Source organism: Canis aureus, chromosome 22 (assembly GCF_053574225.1).
Source record: "Canis aureus isolate CA01 chromosome 22, VMU_Caureus_v.1.0, whole genome shotgun sequence".
NCBI classification, from domain to species: Eukaryota; Metazoa; Chordata; class Mammalia; order Carnivora; family Canidae; genus Canis; species Canis aureus.
Genome location: NC_135632.1, coordinates 25,807,759 through 25,826,029, shown reverse-complemented (window position 1 = coordinate 25,826,029; position 18,271 = coordinate 25,807,759). Strand labels below are relative to the sequence as shown.

General features: G+C 35.9%; 1 protein-coding gene across 10 annotated transcripts in view; it reads left to right on the top strand.

Moving 5' to 3' along the window:
• Nucleotides 1-18,271, top strand: part of ANKRD28 (ankyrin repeat domain 28) — a 204,309-nt gene that overhangs the window by 20,464 nt on the left and 165,574 nt on the right. The window contains exon 1 of one of the 10 annotated variants that reach the window (XM_077865246.1): nt 11,778-11,800. The exons of the other annotated variants lie outside the window; for them this stretch is intronic. The gene's annotated coding sequence lies outside the window, so the exon portion shown is untranslated. Of the gene's footprint in view, nt 1-11,777; nt 11,801-18,271 lie in introns of those variants that run through there. 10 annotated transcript variants of the gene reach the window in all.

Below are 18,271 nucleotides of genomic sequence, written 5' to 3'. Positions count from 1 at the left end.
CTTTGGCATCCACCAGTTCTCTATATTCATGAATATTTCTGTTTTTTTTGTTTGAGATTCCACATACAATGAAATTATAGCTTTCTCTGATTTATTTGACTTAGTTAACACACTCTAGGTCTGGTCTGTGTTGTTGGAAATGACAAGATCTCATTCCTTTACGGCTGAGTAATATTCCATTTTATGTATACATTATATCTTTATCCATTCTTCTATCAGTAGACACTTAGGTTACTTCCATATCTTGGCTATTATAAAGCAGCAGTAAACACAGGGGTGCATATTTCTTTTCAGATTAATATTTCATTTTTGGAGTAATGGAATCCTATGGTATTTCTATTTTAATTTTTGAGGAATCTCCATCCTCTTTTCCACAGTGGCTGTACCAATTTACATTTCTACTGGTAGTGCATGAGGGTTCACTTTTTTCCCACATCCTTGACAATACTTGCTGTTTCTTGTCTTTTTGATACTAGCCATTCTGACTGTTATGAGATGATATCTCATTGTGGTTTTAATTTTCATTTCAGTTCTTTTAAGATTTGTTTTATGGCCTAGCATATGTCGTATTGTAGAGAATATTCCATGCATATTTGAGAAAATGTGAATTTTGCTGTTGCTGGGTAGAATCTTCTACATGTGTCAGTGAGATCAAGTTGGGTAATGTTTAAATTCAGTATTGTGACTGATTTCCTGTTTACTTTGTTCTATCCATTATTGAGGGTGGCATGTTGAAGTCTCTTATTAATATATAATTGCCTGTTTTTCCCTTCATTTCTTTCATTTATTGCTTCCCTTATTTTGGGTGGTTTTGTTAGGTATGTTTTTATTCATTATATCTTCCTGTTGAATTGATGTTTTTAATACCCTCTTTGTCTTGAGTAATTTTTTTTTTTTTACTTAAAGTCTATTTTGTCAGATATTTATAAAACTACTTCAGTTCTCTGATGTTATTGTTTACATGTTATATCTTTTTCCATCGTTTCAACCAGTTTGTGCCTTTGAATTTAAAGTGTCTCTTGTAGATAGCACATAGTTGGGTATGCTTTTTTATCCAGTCCAACAAATAGGTCTCTTTGATGGACTCTTTAATCTTTTCCTGTTTGATACTATTTTTGAAATGGTTAAGTTTGCATCTCCCATTTGCTTTTTGGTTTTTGTACATCTCATGTCTTTTTTTGTTCCTCTGTTCTTTTTTTACCTTTTGTATTTTCTTTTTACCATTTAAAATCTTCAACTTTTTAAAATTATGCTTTGTGTTTGCTCTAGGGATTACATTATCCATCAGAATTTATCATGGTCTAGTCCTGATTAATACTAATAATGCTCCAGTAGAGCTCCATTTCTTTCTCTCTCCTTTGTGCTATTATTTTTATGTATATTCATTTATGTAATAAACCCAACAGTATAGTATTTTAATTATTGCTTTAAACAAACCGCTTTACATTGCTTAAGCAATGCGTGTCTTTTTATTTTTATTTTTATTTTTTTTTGAGAGAGGGAGAGGTGCAAGTGTGAGGAGAGGGTTGAGGAGGGAGGGGCCGAGGCAGGGGGAAAGGGAGAGAGAGAATGTTATGCAGGCTCCATGCCCAGCAAGGAGCCAACATTGAGTTCAGTCCCACAACCCTGAGATCATGACCTGAGCTGAAATCAAGAGTTGGATGCTTAACTGACTGAGCCACCCAGGCACCCCAACAATGTATGTCTTTTAAAGAAAAGAAGAAAGGAGAAAACAGTCTTTTGTATAAACCCAATGTGTTTATCATTTCCAATCTCTGATTCTTCTTGTGGATTTGAGTTACCTTCTGGTGTCATCATTTCCTTCCTCCAGTGTAATTTCATTCCCTCTTTCCTTTTTTGTGCTATTATTGTCGTTTATATCATGTCTTTTTGTTACAAGCCTAACAATACAATTTTATAAGTGTTTTATGCAATTACTTCAAGAGAAGTGCAAAAAAAATCTCTTTATTGGCATTTTTCTGTTATAATTATCTTTGCCAGTATTATTTTTTCATATAAATTCCAGTTACTCTTATTGCTTCTTTTCATCCTGAATAACTTTTATGCAATTACTTCAAGAGAAGTGCAAAAAAAATCTCTTTATTGGCATTTTTCTGTTATAATTATCTTTGCCAGTATTATTTTTTCATATAAATTCCAGTTACTCTTATTGCTTCTTTTCATCCTGAATAACTTCCTTTAGTATTTGGCTTACACCTGTATCTTTCAAAGAATACATGTTAGGATTAGTGAGCCCTCTCCCATCTTTTCAATTGGGAATTCACATGCCTTATGATTCTTACACATTGTTATTAGTTGAGTGAGGATTGAGGGTTGGCAGGAAATAGGGCTGGGGTGGGTAGTTTGTCAGGGCCAATTCCTAGAGTATTTTGTGTTCTTAGCCATGGTATTTGAACTTTATAGCTGTGGGGAGCAACCACTGGAAGATTTTATACAGAGTTCTGTTATCAAATTTGAGCCTTGAGGAAAGGACTTTGCAAAGACTGGACTCTGAATGCTTGTTAGAGATAGCACTGACATACTCCAGGCTCTAAGAGGAAGGTAAATCTGCCTTTTCCTCTGGCATTCCTTCTTCGTTCTTTTGAGCAATTAAACTCTGTTTATATTCGAATAGTTACTTCCTTGCAGGCATAAAATATTTATGGATTTGTGACAGAGTGATATATAGTTTGTAGAGTGGAAACCATGCCAGTGGCCTATGAAGTTTGTGAAACAGTTTGAGAACCACTGTTGCAGGATGAACAGATTGCTTACCACTTGTGTATATGGAATGGAGTGTATATTGAAACATACAAACATCTGGCCCCATGTAACCTTTTTTTTTTTTTTCCTCTTTTTATTCTTAAAGGCTGGGTGTACGTAGGCCAACTTCTTACTAGTTTTCATATGACAGAGAAGTGTTTGATCTTTTTCTTATTTGGAACTTTTTTTTAACATAGGAAGGATACACACACACAACCTCAATATATATGGTTTTATTTTATACTTGTTAGGAAAAACTAAAGAGCAGAAAACTTATTTATTCTAGGTTTTTGCTACCAGCTCTTTCCAGAAGTATGAAATAAAAGGAAAAATATGTCCATCTCCAGTCTTGTCAGATTCTATTGTAAACTGTCCTTGTCATTGTCAACTTGTCAGTGTTTTTACCTTTGAGTAATTTCTGTGGTAAATGACCTTGTTCCTCGACTACTCTCAGTAAGTGCCTGCAGTTGGTTTTATGAATGCAGGAACTCATTTTTTTCCTTATTCATAAAACCATTAAACTCTTCAATTTTCAAGGGTTTAACATAGTGTTTTCACTTAACTGATGGAAGTTAGAATTGAAGCTGTGAGGAAACTTGTCTGTTTAGTCTTGAGCTTAAAATTTCCCAAAGAGTAAGGGCCACAGCAATGCCCGGCACCAATCACATAACAAGGAATTTAGGCATATTATGTCATAAGCTTTCTAAATACTAGCATGGAAAAACAACCATGTTTACCTAGCACATTCAGTACTTTGGTAATATCTCTACTAATACTGGTGAGAATACAGGAAATTGGTCCCGTTATACAGTTTGATTTCCCTATAGCACTTTCTGAAGTAATTCTATTTGTCTACATTTATGGTCTGTCTCTCTCTACTGGAATATGAGCTCAAAGAAGGGTAAGAATATGTCTCATTTACTGTGGTATCCCCATCACCTGTAATCATGCTTACATGTGGTGGGCGTTCAGATAATTGCTGGATTCTAATTAGGTGTATTGGAAATGGGATGCTGGTACCTGTATTTTGAAAGAGAGCGTCCCAAAGTTGAGAAATACTAGCATGTCTTCGTTCTCTGAGTGCAGTCATGTGTGTAAGGTACGTATGTATCTTGACTGAAAGATCATTGTTAGAGGCTTCCTTCACTCTTAAAATCAGAAACCTGTGGTTGAGTTCCCCTAGAAGGAAGAATTTAGTTCAGTATTATTTTCCAAGTATTGTTTGTAGGTAAGACTCAGAATGGACAGTTGCTTTCCATAATCAAGTAATTTAGGAGAGGTGAGAAGATAGTACAAAAATGGAGGGGAAAGGCAAGGACTGGTTTCCTAGGTGATTTTTCTCTAAAACAGTGATTCTCAGTGGCAGGGTGGGGATATTACAATGATTGGAGACATTTTTGGTTGTTATAATAGGGGAGAGGAAAGGATACTCATGGCATCTACTGGATAGAGGCCAGAGTACTGCCAAGTGTCCTACAATGAACAGGACATCTACCTCCCAACAAAGAATCATCTATTCTGAAATGTCAGTATTGCAGAGTTTGAGAAGCCATTCACTTAACAGGCTCTTTGGAGAAAGCATTGGTAGTTAACTTGGAGTTTGGCAGTTAGGGATCCATGGAGCCTGCATGTGTATACACCCACATGTGCATACCAGGTTTTGGCTCTGGACAAAACTGAAAGTCTTGTGTAGAGAAATTTATAGGTGTGGAATTGGCTTCTATATACTTAGGAGTTTGATTGTAACTAACCTAGTTTGAGAGGTCCCTAAGACCACTCTTAGATTCTGTAATTTTCTAGAAAGACTCATAGAGGGCAGCCCCGGTGGCGCAGCGGTTTGGCACCGCCTGCAGCCCGGGGCATGATCCCGGAGACCTGGGATCGAATCCCACGTCGGGCTCCCTGCATGGAGCCTGCTTCTCCCTCTGCCTGTGTCTCTGCCTCTCTCTCTGTGTTGCTCATGAATAAATAAATAAAATATTTTTTAAAAAAGAAAGACTCATAGAACTCAGCAGAGCCTCTTATATTCATGGTAATGGTTTATTACAGTGAAAGGATACAGGTTAAAACCAGGAATGGGAAGAGGTCTGTAGAGCAGAATCCAGAAGAGTTCCAGATAAAAACTTGCGGTTGTTCTCTCCCAGGGAAGTTAAGCGGACAGTGTTTATTTTTCCCAGAAGAGTGTATGACAACCTGTGTGGAGTATTGCCAATTAGGAGTACTGCCATCCCATCTGAGCCTTGTGGCCCAGGGATTTTATTGGGGGTCAGTCACATAGTCTCCAGTCCTTTAAGAGGACAAGCTGATACTGCATGGCCTAAAGCCTTCACAATAAATCACATTATTAATCTATGTGGCCGAAGGTCCCCAGGTAAATAGAGACATTTTTGCCAAGCAGAACATTTCAAAGACTTAGAGGTTACCTTCTAGAAGTTGGAGAAAGGCCAAATCTTTCTTTGCAAGGTTAAGCCTTGACTGTACATATTGGGCCTGCTGTTTTTTTCTTTCTTGGAAACCATTATCTGAGTGATTCTTATAGGCTAGTTTAGGATGTTCTGTTATTGATCAATAGTTTATACCCAAATCTTGTATCTTAGAGACCTTTTGGTACAAATAAATCAGTGGTTCTCCAAGTGTGCTTTGTGAGCCCTTGAGAGTCTGTGAGATCAAAGCTATTCTCAAAATAACAGTAAAATATTATATGCCCCTTTATTTTGTTAATATTTGCACTAATGGTACAAAAGTAATGAGTAAAAAAAAAAGTAATGAGTAAAACTGATACCTTTTTAGGAATCTCAGCAGTGGCAGCGGACTGGCTAGCAGTCTGTATCCTTAACTGGGTTGCATTTGCAGTAAAAAAAAAAAAAAAAAAAAAAATTCCCATTTCCCTTAAGAATGTTTTTAAGTATAAATTTTATTATGAATTTGAATCATGAGCATTTGTATGATAAAGTGAGTATCTACTGCACAGGAAAAGCATTTCGTGAGGAAGTTGCCAGCTGAACTAGGCTTTTTATTTTTATTTTTTTTCAATGAAAGACTTTTTACTTGAAAGAGCAACTGATAAACTATGGTTTTTCAGACTTGGATATTTGGCAAATATTTTCTTGAAAAGGAACAAAATAACTTGTCATTTTGAGGAAAGCAGCTGTCAATATTTGTTACTAATTATAAAAATTGAAATATCCAGAAGGAAATCAGAATTTGAGAAAATCTGTGTTGTTTACCTTGAGTTTAACAGCATCACAGTGCTTACAAGACTTGTGACAATATTGGTAGTGATATTAATTAAGTGTGGACTTTTTTGATATTGTATATGTTGAAATGTGTTGGAAGACCTGAACTACATGAACCAGTATTTTCTTAAGGACTGATTCACAGTGTTATAAAAACACTCATGGATAAGTGATACATTCAAAGTGCATAGATTTCTGTGTGAAAAAGTATGAAAAGTTTATTGATAGTTTTGTATTCCACATTGCAACTAGTCTTTGAGAGATACCACTTGACAAGTTTTGATGTAGTATTGAAGGAAGATATCCACAATTATCTGAAAAGGCTTTTAAAATATGCTACTATTTTCTGTTTATGAGAAACATAGTTATGCGTACAGATTTTTTCATATGCGTGGATCAGTATAATTTATCATAGCAGATTGAATGCAGAAGCAGCTATGAGACTCCAGCTATTTTCCATTAAGTTAGTCATTAAAGTGATTTGTAAAAATGTAAAACAGTGCCACTCCTCCCACTGATTTTTAAAACTTGTTTTCAGGGCAGCCCGTGTGGCTCAGCGGTTTAGCACCACCTTCAGCCTAGGGTGTGATCCTGGAGTCCCGGGATCAAGTCCCACGTCGGGCTCCCTTCGTGGAGCCTGCTTCTCTCTCTGCCTGTGTCTCTGCCTCTCTCTCTCTCTCTCTCTCTCTTTCTCTCTCTCTGTGTGTCTCTCATGAATAAATAAATAAATCTTAGAAAAAAAAACTTGTTTTTCATAAAGCTTTTTATATTGATATGTAATATATTAAGTGAATTAAAATAAGATGTAAACAATTTCTCAGTTTTAATTTTGAGTATAGTAGACATCAACATAAATAACCATCACGAACAAAACTCTTCGGGGTCCTCAACAATTTAAAAGTGTAAAGGGGTCCAGAGACCAAAATTTTTTGAAAACATGGCTTCCTGAGATTCATCCCACAGATATCGTTGAACCTAAATTTGTGTCTCTTGTAGGATTAGGCGACCAGAGGCTAGAAGATTTAAATTCCTTGGGCTCAGTGGAAAGTTCTGGCTTTTTATTTTGATCTGAGTATATTTTTTAATGTATAAAATACATAGAATTTATAGTGGTTAAATTTTGACTACTTATGGCTAAAGTATTATTTCTAGATTGAACGTGTAGAGAATTATATCTGGAAGAATGACAAGAATTGCAGGCAATGGTAAATAAATTATTTTCTAGAAGTTTCTGGGCAAATGAAAAAGCATTATTGTATGAGAGTCTTAGAGAATCAGATATGTTTAGCAAACGCTTTACATACCCATAAAAAGGGGTTATGATAGGATAATTTTAATTATTGACATGTACTGTAGCTTTATCTAACCCTAAAGAAAAAAATAGGATTTCTGTTTTTTATAAACACTGAAAATAGCTCTGGGTTGAGTGAATTGTTGGTAGTTACGTTGGATGTAATTTCAGGCAACATTTAGGAGAACTTTAACTAAAAGTGATTTAGAGGGAAAGAGACTTTCCACAGATATTTTTTAACCTATACAACATTAATCAGGATTACCTTGATTTAGATTCCTGGCCTTAATTAAACCTTTGTAGAGAGCATTTTGCTTGTCTTTAGGTAAGGCTTTGAGAAATATCTGCAAAGTTATGTACACAGTGAGGTGTGCAAAGCTGTAGAAGATTCAGAAGAAATTAGGAAAATTTGTCAGGAGTCAAGTTAAAAACATAAAGGCAATGAATTCTTCCCCCTAGATAGAAATATTTTTGTTAAGCTGATTTTATAAATATAATTTTTTATATATAGCTTTCATCTATGGTGGATTTATGACCCCTAATCACTTCATAGAGGGGATTAAGAACTAGAATATTAGGAAAAGACCATAATTTTTTTTTCTCAAGTCCTAGTACAAGTAATACTTAGCATTGATATTTGTATACTTGGATGTTTTTCACTAAGTGTGAGGAAGTTCTGTCTTTAGAAAATCTTGCCTTTAGAAAAGATTTTTTTTCTAATCACCAGTGTACTTTTTGGGAAACAGTAGATACAGTTATCTTTTTAAATTCCATGTTAACATTTTATACTCTAGAATGTGTTGAAATATCTTTATTTTTTAAGGCTGAACAATATTTTAGTGTATATATGTGCCACATTGCTTATCAATCCATCTGGACACCTTGGTTGCTTCCCATGTGTTCTTTTGGCTCTTGTAAATAATACTGGTATGAACTTGTGCATATAAAGATGTTTCATTTCCTGCCTTCAGTTCTTTTTGGGTATATCCACAGAACTGTAATTGCTATATTATATGGAAATTCTCTTAATATTTGAGGAAACACCATAATCTATGTATTAATGGCTGTGCCATTTAACATTCTTACCAGCAATGCCCAAGAGTTTGTTTCTCTGCATCCTTGTCAGCATCTAATATATTCTGGATATTAACTCCTTATCAGATACATAATTTGGAAATACATTCTTCCATTCAGTAGATTGCTTTTTCACTCCATTAATAGTGTCTTTTCATGTACAAAAGTTTGATTGAGTTTATTTTTTCTTTTGTTATGTGTACTTTTGTCATTGCCAAATCCAACATCATGAAGTTTTTCCCTTGTTTTCTTCTAAGAGGTGTTTTTTTTTTTTTTTTTAATTAAAAAAAAATTAGCTCCTGTGTTTAGGTCTTTGATCTATTTTGAATTAATTTTTGTGTATGGTGTGAGGTATGGGTCCAACTTCATTCTTTAACTTGTGGTTATGCAGTTTTCCCAACATCATTTGTTGAAAAAAGACTATTCTTTTCTCTATTGAACACTCTTGGCATTGGCACCCTTGTTTAAATCATTTGATCACATATGTATGGAAGGGTTTATTTCTGGGCTCCGTTCTGTTCTATTGGTCTGTGTGTCTGTCTTTATGGCCAGTTCCATACAGTTTTGATTACCGTGGCTTTGTAAGTTTTGAAATCGGGAAATGTGAAACCTCCAAATTTGTTCTTTTTTTCAAGATTATTTTGGCTATTCAGAGAACCTCGTGATTCCGTATGAATTTTAGAATGGATGTTTTTAATTTATAAAAAACAGTGTTGGGATTTTGATAGGTATTATATTGAATCTATAGATTGCTCTATGCAGGTAAGGGCATTTTAACAGTATTAAGTATTCCAGTCCATGAACACAGAATATCATTCTATTTATTTGTGTTGTCTTTAATTTTTTTCAGCAGTGTTAGTTTTCAGTGTACAGATCTTTTGCCTCTTTAGTTTATTCCCAAGTGTTTCTTTTTTTTTTTTTTTTTTTAAGATTTTATTTATTTATTCAGAGAGAGAGAGACACACACACACAGGCAGGCTCCCGTGCAGGGAGCCTGACGTGGGACTCGATCCTGGGTCTCTGGAATCATGTCCTGGACTGAAGGCGCACTAAACCGCTGAGCCACACGGGCTGCCCTATTCCCAAGTATTTCATTCTTTTGATGTTGCTGTAAATGGAATTGTTCTTTTCATTTCCTTTTTGGATTGTTTGTTGTTAGTGTGTAAAAAAATAACTAATTTTTGCATTTTGATTTTGCATCCTGCAACTTTGCTGAATTCATTTATCAGTTCTAATAATTGTGTTTGTGTGTGTGTGTGTGTGTGTGTGTAATCTTTGGGTTTTTCTACCTGTAGGGTCATGTTGTGTGTGAACAGAGCTAATTTTACTTCCTTTCCAATTAGGATGCTTTTTCTTGTCTATTAGTTTTAACTGATGGAGAAATTAAGTGAGAAATGGTATTAGTTGATTTAGAAGTTTATTTATCCAAAGACTTACTACGGAAAATGTACCTTGAAACTTTTACATGTTGTTCCATGGAAAGGTGTGGGGCTTTTATTTACAAAGTGATAAAGACCATCTATATTGCAAAGAAAATTAACTCTGTAGATATAAAATGGGGTTTATTTTGGTTTGGTTTTGCTTTGTTTTGCTGTCTCAAAGAAAGCCTAATCACAGATTGTTTTCTTCTAGCTCTTGACCTTGCACACATCTTTTGTGTTTTTTGCTTGCTTTTAAAGATAACTAATTATCATCTAATTATTCTTTGGATTTTTTTGTGTTGTTAAAGATATTTGTGTAAGAGATGCCTGTAACTGACATTATAGATATATATAAAATGTGAAGTTATTAAAAACACATAGTACACTGGAAATAAACTTTAATCATCTAGGTAAAATCTTAGATAAAAGAACTGAGGCCTGGAGATGATGTTAACTTGCACAAGTTTGTACAGTTATATAGTGCTAGGACTAAAACCTTTTGGTGATTTTTCTCTCATTCTGTCTGCCAGAACCTTTGATTACTGCAACAGCCTTTAACTGTCTTTCTGGACTTTAGACTCTTCCTTTAATTTATTTTGGCTACTGGATCCAGAGCATGTTTCTAAAATATAATATTTGATTAGTCATGTTAGTGTGTATTTTTCACTTACTAGCCATTATCTTCAGGATAATATTAGCATTAAATACAGCTATTACATGTGTTAGTCTATTATATGTGTTGTCTGATTTAATTCTTTAAATAGTCCTTTGCTATTAATTATTCTAGTTTTATAGATGAAGAAGCTGAGACCAGGACCTAAATGCAGGACTGTCTGATTTCAAAGTTTATGTTCCTAGGCACTATATTCTGCTACTTAAGTAGGATGTTCAAGGTACTTTGTATTGTGATTCTTAACCACTTTTCTAGTGTTTGGTTGTCATTTTTTTTTAAAGATTTATTTATTTATTTATTCAAGAGAGACACAGAGAGAGGCAGAGACATAGGCAGAGGGAGAAGCGGGCTTCCTGTGGGGAGCCCGATTTGGAATTCGATCCCAGGGCGTCAGGATCACAACCTGAGCCAAAGGCAGACACTCAATCGCTGAGCCACCCAGGCACCTCATGGTTGACATTTTTTTTTTAAGTATTTTTTTTTTAATTTTTATTTATTTGATAGCCTCAGAGAGAGAGAGAGAGAGAGGCAAAGACACAGGCAGAGGGAGAAGCAGGCTCCATGCACCGGGAGCCCGACGTGGGATTCGATCCCGGGTCTCCAGGATCGTGCCCTGGGCCAAAGGCAGGCGCTAAACCGCTGCGCCACCCAGGGATCCCCATGGTTGACATTTTTAACTGTAAGTTTCTTGAGGGCAGAGATCATGTCCCAGACCAAGCAGTTGCATAATACATAGTAGGTAATTGGTAAATGTTGAATAGATTTTAAGCAATGAGTGAACAGCACAGGAGAGTGAAAATAGCCCAATGTAGGAAGACAGAAATATTACCTTGGAAGGAAAAGATTCCTCTGATTGACCATGTGCATCAAAGGTCATTCTGGGATTAAAGTGAAATTGTGAGAGGTAACAGAATGAGGGAATTGAAATCCAGGGAGATGATTAAAAGTAGCAAGTATTTGGGCACCTGGATGGCTCAGTCAGTTAAGCATCTGCCTTCAGTTCAGGTCATGATCCCAGGGTTCTTGGATCTAGCCCCATGTCAGGCTCCCTAGCTCATTGGGGAGTTTGCTGATCCCTCCTACCCCCTCCCCATGCTCATGTGTACTCACTCTGGTGCTCTCTCTCAAATAAATGAATAAAATCTTAAAATAGCAAATATTTGTTCTTGACTTACATGAATTGTATCATTGGGTTTTAAAAATTTGAAAATTATCTGACTTAATGTTTTCAGGTCTTATGGAGTTAGGACAGAAGTGCCTAAAGACGAGAGACAAGGAAAGGTTACTCCCATTTTTCGCTAAGCAGAAGAAAGAAGATTATAGAGCTTGATGTGGCTTTCAAGTGAGATTCTAGAATAAATTATTTAAAGAGTTACTTGTTTTCAGGGAAGGTGAAGCACTAATTATTAAAAATTAGCCTAAATTCATTGAGTCTAACTCTTTCTAGTTGTATATGAAACTTGCTGTCTTAAATGGATTACAAGAGATTTAAAGCATACTCATCAAATTTGCTGATAGATACGGGAGGGATAGTGCATTAGCAGGGATGGACTAGATTTTGCTGTAGTAATGCCCAAATCTCAGTAGCTTAAAAATAAGAGATTTATTTATTGCTTATAGTACATGTCCATTCTCATGTCAGCAGGGTACTCTGCTTTGTGTTGTCCTCATTCAGGAACCCAGGCTGGAGTTTTAAACTTCCGGAACATTACTTATATTTGTGGTAGGAGAAAGGGAACCTGATGAATTACTTATCAGCCCTCAAAGCCTTCTGTTGTATCACTTAAACTCATATTTAATTGATCCAAACAAGTTATATGACTATATCTAATTTGGATATTGGGTCAGTAGGGAAATGTAATTCTAACATCAGTTGGAAGGAGGAGACCCAGAAATAATGGCTGAATGTCAGTATTGACTAAGGTGAATGAAGATTTTCAATGACAGATTAAGGAGCTAAAAGGGTTGATTGTGATAGGCTAATGTGAATAGGTAAATCAAAGGGAAATTGAATAGGGAGAAATGTAAGATCCTGTCTGTCTATCCAAAAAACTAATTCCAATAACATATTTTTGATGGAGGGTGGGATGTGGTGGGTACATGTTGCTGGCTTATCAGCACACGTGACGGAAAAGTATAGTGGTTGGTGCAAGGAAAATGACACGGAGGCCTCAATTCTGACTATTCTGCACGTGAATTATCACATTTATGGCAATAGGTGCATGTTCAGAGGGGAAATGCACTGAATTTGAATACACTGAAAATTGAATATATGAATAAGGCAAATAGTGTATAACTGGGAAAACTATCCTATCCTAGATGGGGAAATGGGGGACATCATGACTGCCTCAAATATTTGGAGGTATGCAGGAGAACTTTTATCATATGTCAGACTAAGAACTAGTGGGTGAAAGCTACTGGAAGAGATTTCAGCTCAGTGTAAAGAAGAATTTTCCTAGTTTAAAGATAGCATAGGATACTCCTTCCTAGAGATAAGCATCAGATTGATTCTCCTGAATTTCTATGATGCTTAATGACAGAAGAATGCCTATTATATGCCAAGAACTTTCATAAACATTATTAAATCAATGAGTGGGTAAATGTTTAGGTAATTATTTGTAACTTTGCTGGTGAAAAAAAGTAAAATTTAATGAATTAGCTAATAAACCATTTCTACCTTTATGCCTTATTACATATTGGAACTATACTAGGAACTTTATGAATTTTTTTCTAAGCCTTCAGTCTCATTTTATAGATGAGGAAATGAATTCAGAGATTATAACTTGCCCACGTTTATTGCTGGCTACTTGATTAAGTAAGAATTTTAACCAAGATCTCCTTGATTTCCAGAATTGCTTTTTCACTATCCCACTGCAGTAGTTACCTTGTTGTCCATATCTACCATGTTTATGTCTAGGGGGACCAGTGCTCCCTTACTTTTGAATTCTATTACTCCATCTTTCTGTACTTCTCCACATGGTTCTTTTTTTTTTTTTTAATTTTTTATTAATTTATGATAGTCACAGAGAGAGAGCGAGAGAGAGAGGCAGAGAGAGAAGCAGGCTCCATGCACCGGGAGCCCGACGTGGGATTCGATCCCGGGTCTCCAGGATCGCGCCCTGGGCCAAAGGCAGGCGCCAAACCGCTGCGCCACCCAGGGATCCCTTCTCCACATGGTTCTAATGGGACTTCCTAGAGGTCTCCACTACTTGGTCACCCCCTACCTCCCTTCACATAGGCCAGTCAGCATTCCCTGGGAATTTTTAACTGAAACCAGAGAAGAGAATCATCCTTGTGTGGTGATAGATGTAGAAAGATCTAGTACTTGAGTGCTTCCCACGTCTGTGGTTGCCGCTGTTTAAAGGAAGCTGGACTGCACTGAGAGAATGAGGTCTACTGCCTGACAAGCTAGTGTGGCTGTGTGTGTGGTTCCAGTTGTTCCCAATGGCCATCTGCGTTCCTTTCCTTGCCGTGATTTAGTTATTCCACCCTTCTCAACTACGTGAGAAATCCCTAGTAGCTTTAAACAATTCCTCTTTTGCAGGAGTAGAAAGGATTGAGTAGGACCTTGAACAGTACTGGTTACTTTTGACAGATGAGATGTGGCTCTGGGGGTGGCTATGTGCTGGGGAAACCTTCTGACAGGGAAGGAATTAACCATTGAAGAAGACAGTCACATGAGTGGCTCTTGAAGATGCAGTTTTTGTATATTATGTATATGTTGAGGAAACGTGGGATTGTTAACAATGGTGATTTTTTTCAGAATTAATTTGTTAAAAGCCATTTAACCAAATGTAGCCTGTGGTATACTGAAATCTTACAACAAAAAGCTCTCCTAGTTGAGTAGTATTTGGAGTCCTGGCCCCTTCCTCTTTTCTGTCCCCTTTATGGCTACTCATATCTCAACTTTGATATGATCCAGAAAGATTTTTTTTTTTACCTCCCAAAGTCTACTTTTCCATATTGGTTCTGAAAGACGAGGGACACAGCAGCTACTGTAGGGATTGGTGAAGGAAGTAAAGGAAGATGGGGAAGGGATTTATTTATGTTTATTAAGTACTTAAAAGTGTAGTGAGTACTTTATATGAATTTGGGGCAAGTGATATTATTCCTATTACGGTTAAGGGCATTCAGGCCCAAAGAGGTTGCATGACTGTACCAAGGTCATAGGGCTAATCCTAGATCTATTCTAACTCTAAAACTTGACCATTTCATGTAACTGTTACAGAGTGAGTAGTTGTGCAGTCGTTCATGTATGTAAGTCAAAGATCAGAGTTAGTTGCATCTGACTTCATCTAATAAAAAATGAAGGCAGGGCAAAGTTAGGAGCAGGAACAAAAGAGGAAAAATTGTTCTATAAAGGACTAACGAGAAGAAACACAAAAATTGATGATAGGCAATATTGATAACTAACTGAGGAAAAATGGTTCTATAAAGGACTAATGAGAAGAAACACAAAAATTGATGATAGACAATATTGATAACTAACTGGATTATGTTCAGTGATACCCAGAAAAGGTATATATAGCTCCATTCTACCACTGAACAAAGTGCTCTATCAAAGTCATAATACCTACACCTTTGCCTTTAAAAATGAATGATTTTCAAAAAGTGCGAATTTTTCTCCACTTCAGAGTTAACAGGAACAAACTGTCTTTCCTTTTCCCAAGTGGATTTAAAAGACGTGTGGAGTTTCTGAAGGGGGATGACCTTGGCATTACAAACTGAAAAGGAACTCTATAAGCATTAAGTAGAGCTGAGGGTAAAGAAAGTACATTGTTTTCTCCCTTCTTCCTTCCTTTTTTTTTTGGTTTTTTGGAGTAAGTCTCTCTTAGGTAGTTGATGCTGATAAGCAGACAATCCTGAGAGAAACTAGTGTTCAGCTCTAAAACTTTCATTACCTTACTATTTAAACAAACAAAAAACCCCTATACATATAAATGGCTGCTGGGGCTTAGCATGTTTTTGGCAATTTCATATGGTGTTTGTTCGGAGTTCTAGGGTCTTGCTGCAGTGCTTTGTGATTGGAATTGGAGTGGTGACCTGGTGGACCTCTAGGGCTGCATTCTCTTATCCAGAGCTGGGTCTGTTTGACTTGTCGTCATTCTATACATTCTCATGAATGTGTGTGAAGGCATAGGCATACACATGTGTATTAGATGAAATCATCTGAAATCTTAATTTCGGTGAAAGGATACTCTCAGATTCAAGTTATATATATCATAACATTGCTGTTATAGTAAACTTAACTCATTATCTTGTATTCTTACATGTCTTTTTGGAATTTACAATATTTTTGCCTATAATTTTGTTTGGATCCAACGTTAATGACTATTGAAGCCTGTGTCTGGAATTATTTTCAGTTAACGATTAGAGATGATGAATTTTAGACTTTGTTTATAAGCTCCTAGCTTTGTGTGATACACAGTAAAAATGACAAGTTTGGTGCAGGTTGACAGGGATGTCTTTGGTACATTGTGTTAGTAATACAGACATAGTAATAATACTGTGAATCAGATTTAATAATAGAAATGCAGAGCTTCTGAATAGAGGTTCCTTATGCTTTGATTTTTACTAAATAATTTTATAGAAAGGCAACATAAGTTCCTAACTACAAGGTGGTGTAATTGAACTTGAATTTATAAGACAGTCTAAAAATCAAGCTCCTATCAGGGGCTTCTTTTATTTTCTGCCTTTGGTTTAGTGTAGTATAGGAGATCGAGGGAAATGACTTAAAGGCATACCAGTCTTTCATAACTGTGTGAAGAGCTCTCTGGTCCTAATTCATATGCATACATAGATTTCTTTCCTTCCATGTTCATGGTCTTAGCTCATGCTTCTGTCCTATCTTATTTGGATTGATATAGTATAGTAGTTCTCTGACCAGTGTACCCTTTTCCAGTCTTATCCCTTTTCAGTTCAGTTTTTTCTTTGTTTTGTTTCTTAAGTTCCACATGAGTGGAAGAAATCCTGAGGTATTTGTCTTTCTCTGAATGTTGTACTTCACTTAGCGTTATACTCTCTGATCCATCCATGTTGTTGCAAATGACATTTTATTCCTTTTTATGGCTGAATAGTATTCCATTATGTACATATACCACATCTTTATTCATTTATCTATCAGTGGGCTGCTTCCATAGTTTGACTGTTGTAAATAATGCTGCAGTAAACATAGGGGTGCATGTGCATCCTTTTGAATTAGTGTTTTTTATTTGGGGGTTAAATACCCAGTAGTGCAATCACTGGAACATAGGTAGTTCTATTTTTAATTTTTTGAGGACCTTCCGTACTGTTTTCCACAGTGGGTACACCAGTTTGCATTCCCATCAACAAACTACGAGGGTTCCTTTTTCTCTACATCCTCACCAACACTTGTTTCTTGTGTTTTTGATTTTAGCCATTCTGACAGGTGTGAAGTGATATCTCATTGTAGCTTTGGTTTCCATTACCCTGGTGATGAGTGATGTTGAGCATCTATTCATATGTCTTCTGTCCATCTGGATGTTTTCTTTGGAGAAATGAATGTTTATGTTTTCTGCTGAGGTTTTAATTGGATTATTTGATGTTTTTTGGTGTGTGGTTACATAAGTTCTTCGTATATTTTGGATGCTAAACCTTTATTAGATATGTCATTTGCAAATATCTTCTCCTATTCAGTAGGTTACCTTTTAGTTTAATTGATTCTTTGCTGTGCAGAAAGAAGCTGCTGCTGCCTTTTTTTTTTTTTTTTTAATTTTTTTATGTAGTCCCAGTAGTCTATTTGTGCTTTTGTTTTCCTTGCTTCAGGAGACATCCCTAAAAAAATGTTGCTATGGCCAATGTCAGAGAGATTATTGCTTGTGCTCTCTTCTAGGATTTTTATGGTTTCAGGTCTCACATTTAGGGCCTCTTAATCCTTTTGAGTTTATTTTTATGTAGTTGGAAAGTGGTCCAGTTTCATTCTTTTACATGTAGCTGTCCAGTTTTCTCAACACCATTTTTTTGAAGAGACCGTCTTTCTCCCACTTTGTATTCTTGTCTCCTTTGTTGAGGATGAATTGACCTTTATAATCATGGGTTTATTTCTGGGCATTCTGTTTTGTTCTATTGATCTGTTTTTGTGCCAGTACCATCCATGCATACTGTTTTGATTACTACAGGTTTGTAGTATGTCTTGAAGTCTGGGATTGTGACACCTCTATTGTTTTGTTCTTTTCAAGACTGCTTTGGCTATTTGGGGTCTTTGGTGGTTCCATACAAATTTTAGGATTATTTGTTCTAGTTCTGTGAAAAATGCTGTTGGTATTTTGATAGGGATTGCTTTAAATCTGTAGATTGCTTTGGGTAGTATGGACATGAGCATGAAGTATATTTCCATTTGTTTGTGTTGCCTTGATTTTCTTTTAGCATTGTTTTATAGTTTTCAGAGTATAGATCTTTCACCTATTTGGATAAGTATATTCCTAGGTATTTTATTATTTTTGGTACAAATGTAAATGAGTTTGTTTTCTCAATTTCTCTTTCTGCTACTTCATTGTTAGTGTATAGAATGCAATGGATTTCTGTATACTGATTTTGTATCCTCCAACTTTACCAAATTCATTGATCAGTTATAGTTTTTTGGTGGAGTTTAGGTTTTTTACCTATAGTGTCATGTCATTTGCAAATAGTGAAAGTTTTACTTCTTCCTTACCAATTTGGTGCCTTTTATTTCTTTTAGTTGTCTGATTACTGTGGTTACAACTTCCAGTACTATGTTGAATAAAGGTGGTGAGACTGGACATCCTTGTCTTATTCTTGATCTTAGGGGAGAAGCTCTCAGTTTTTCATCATT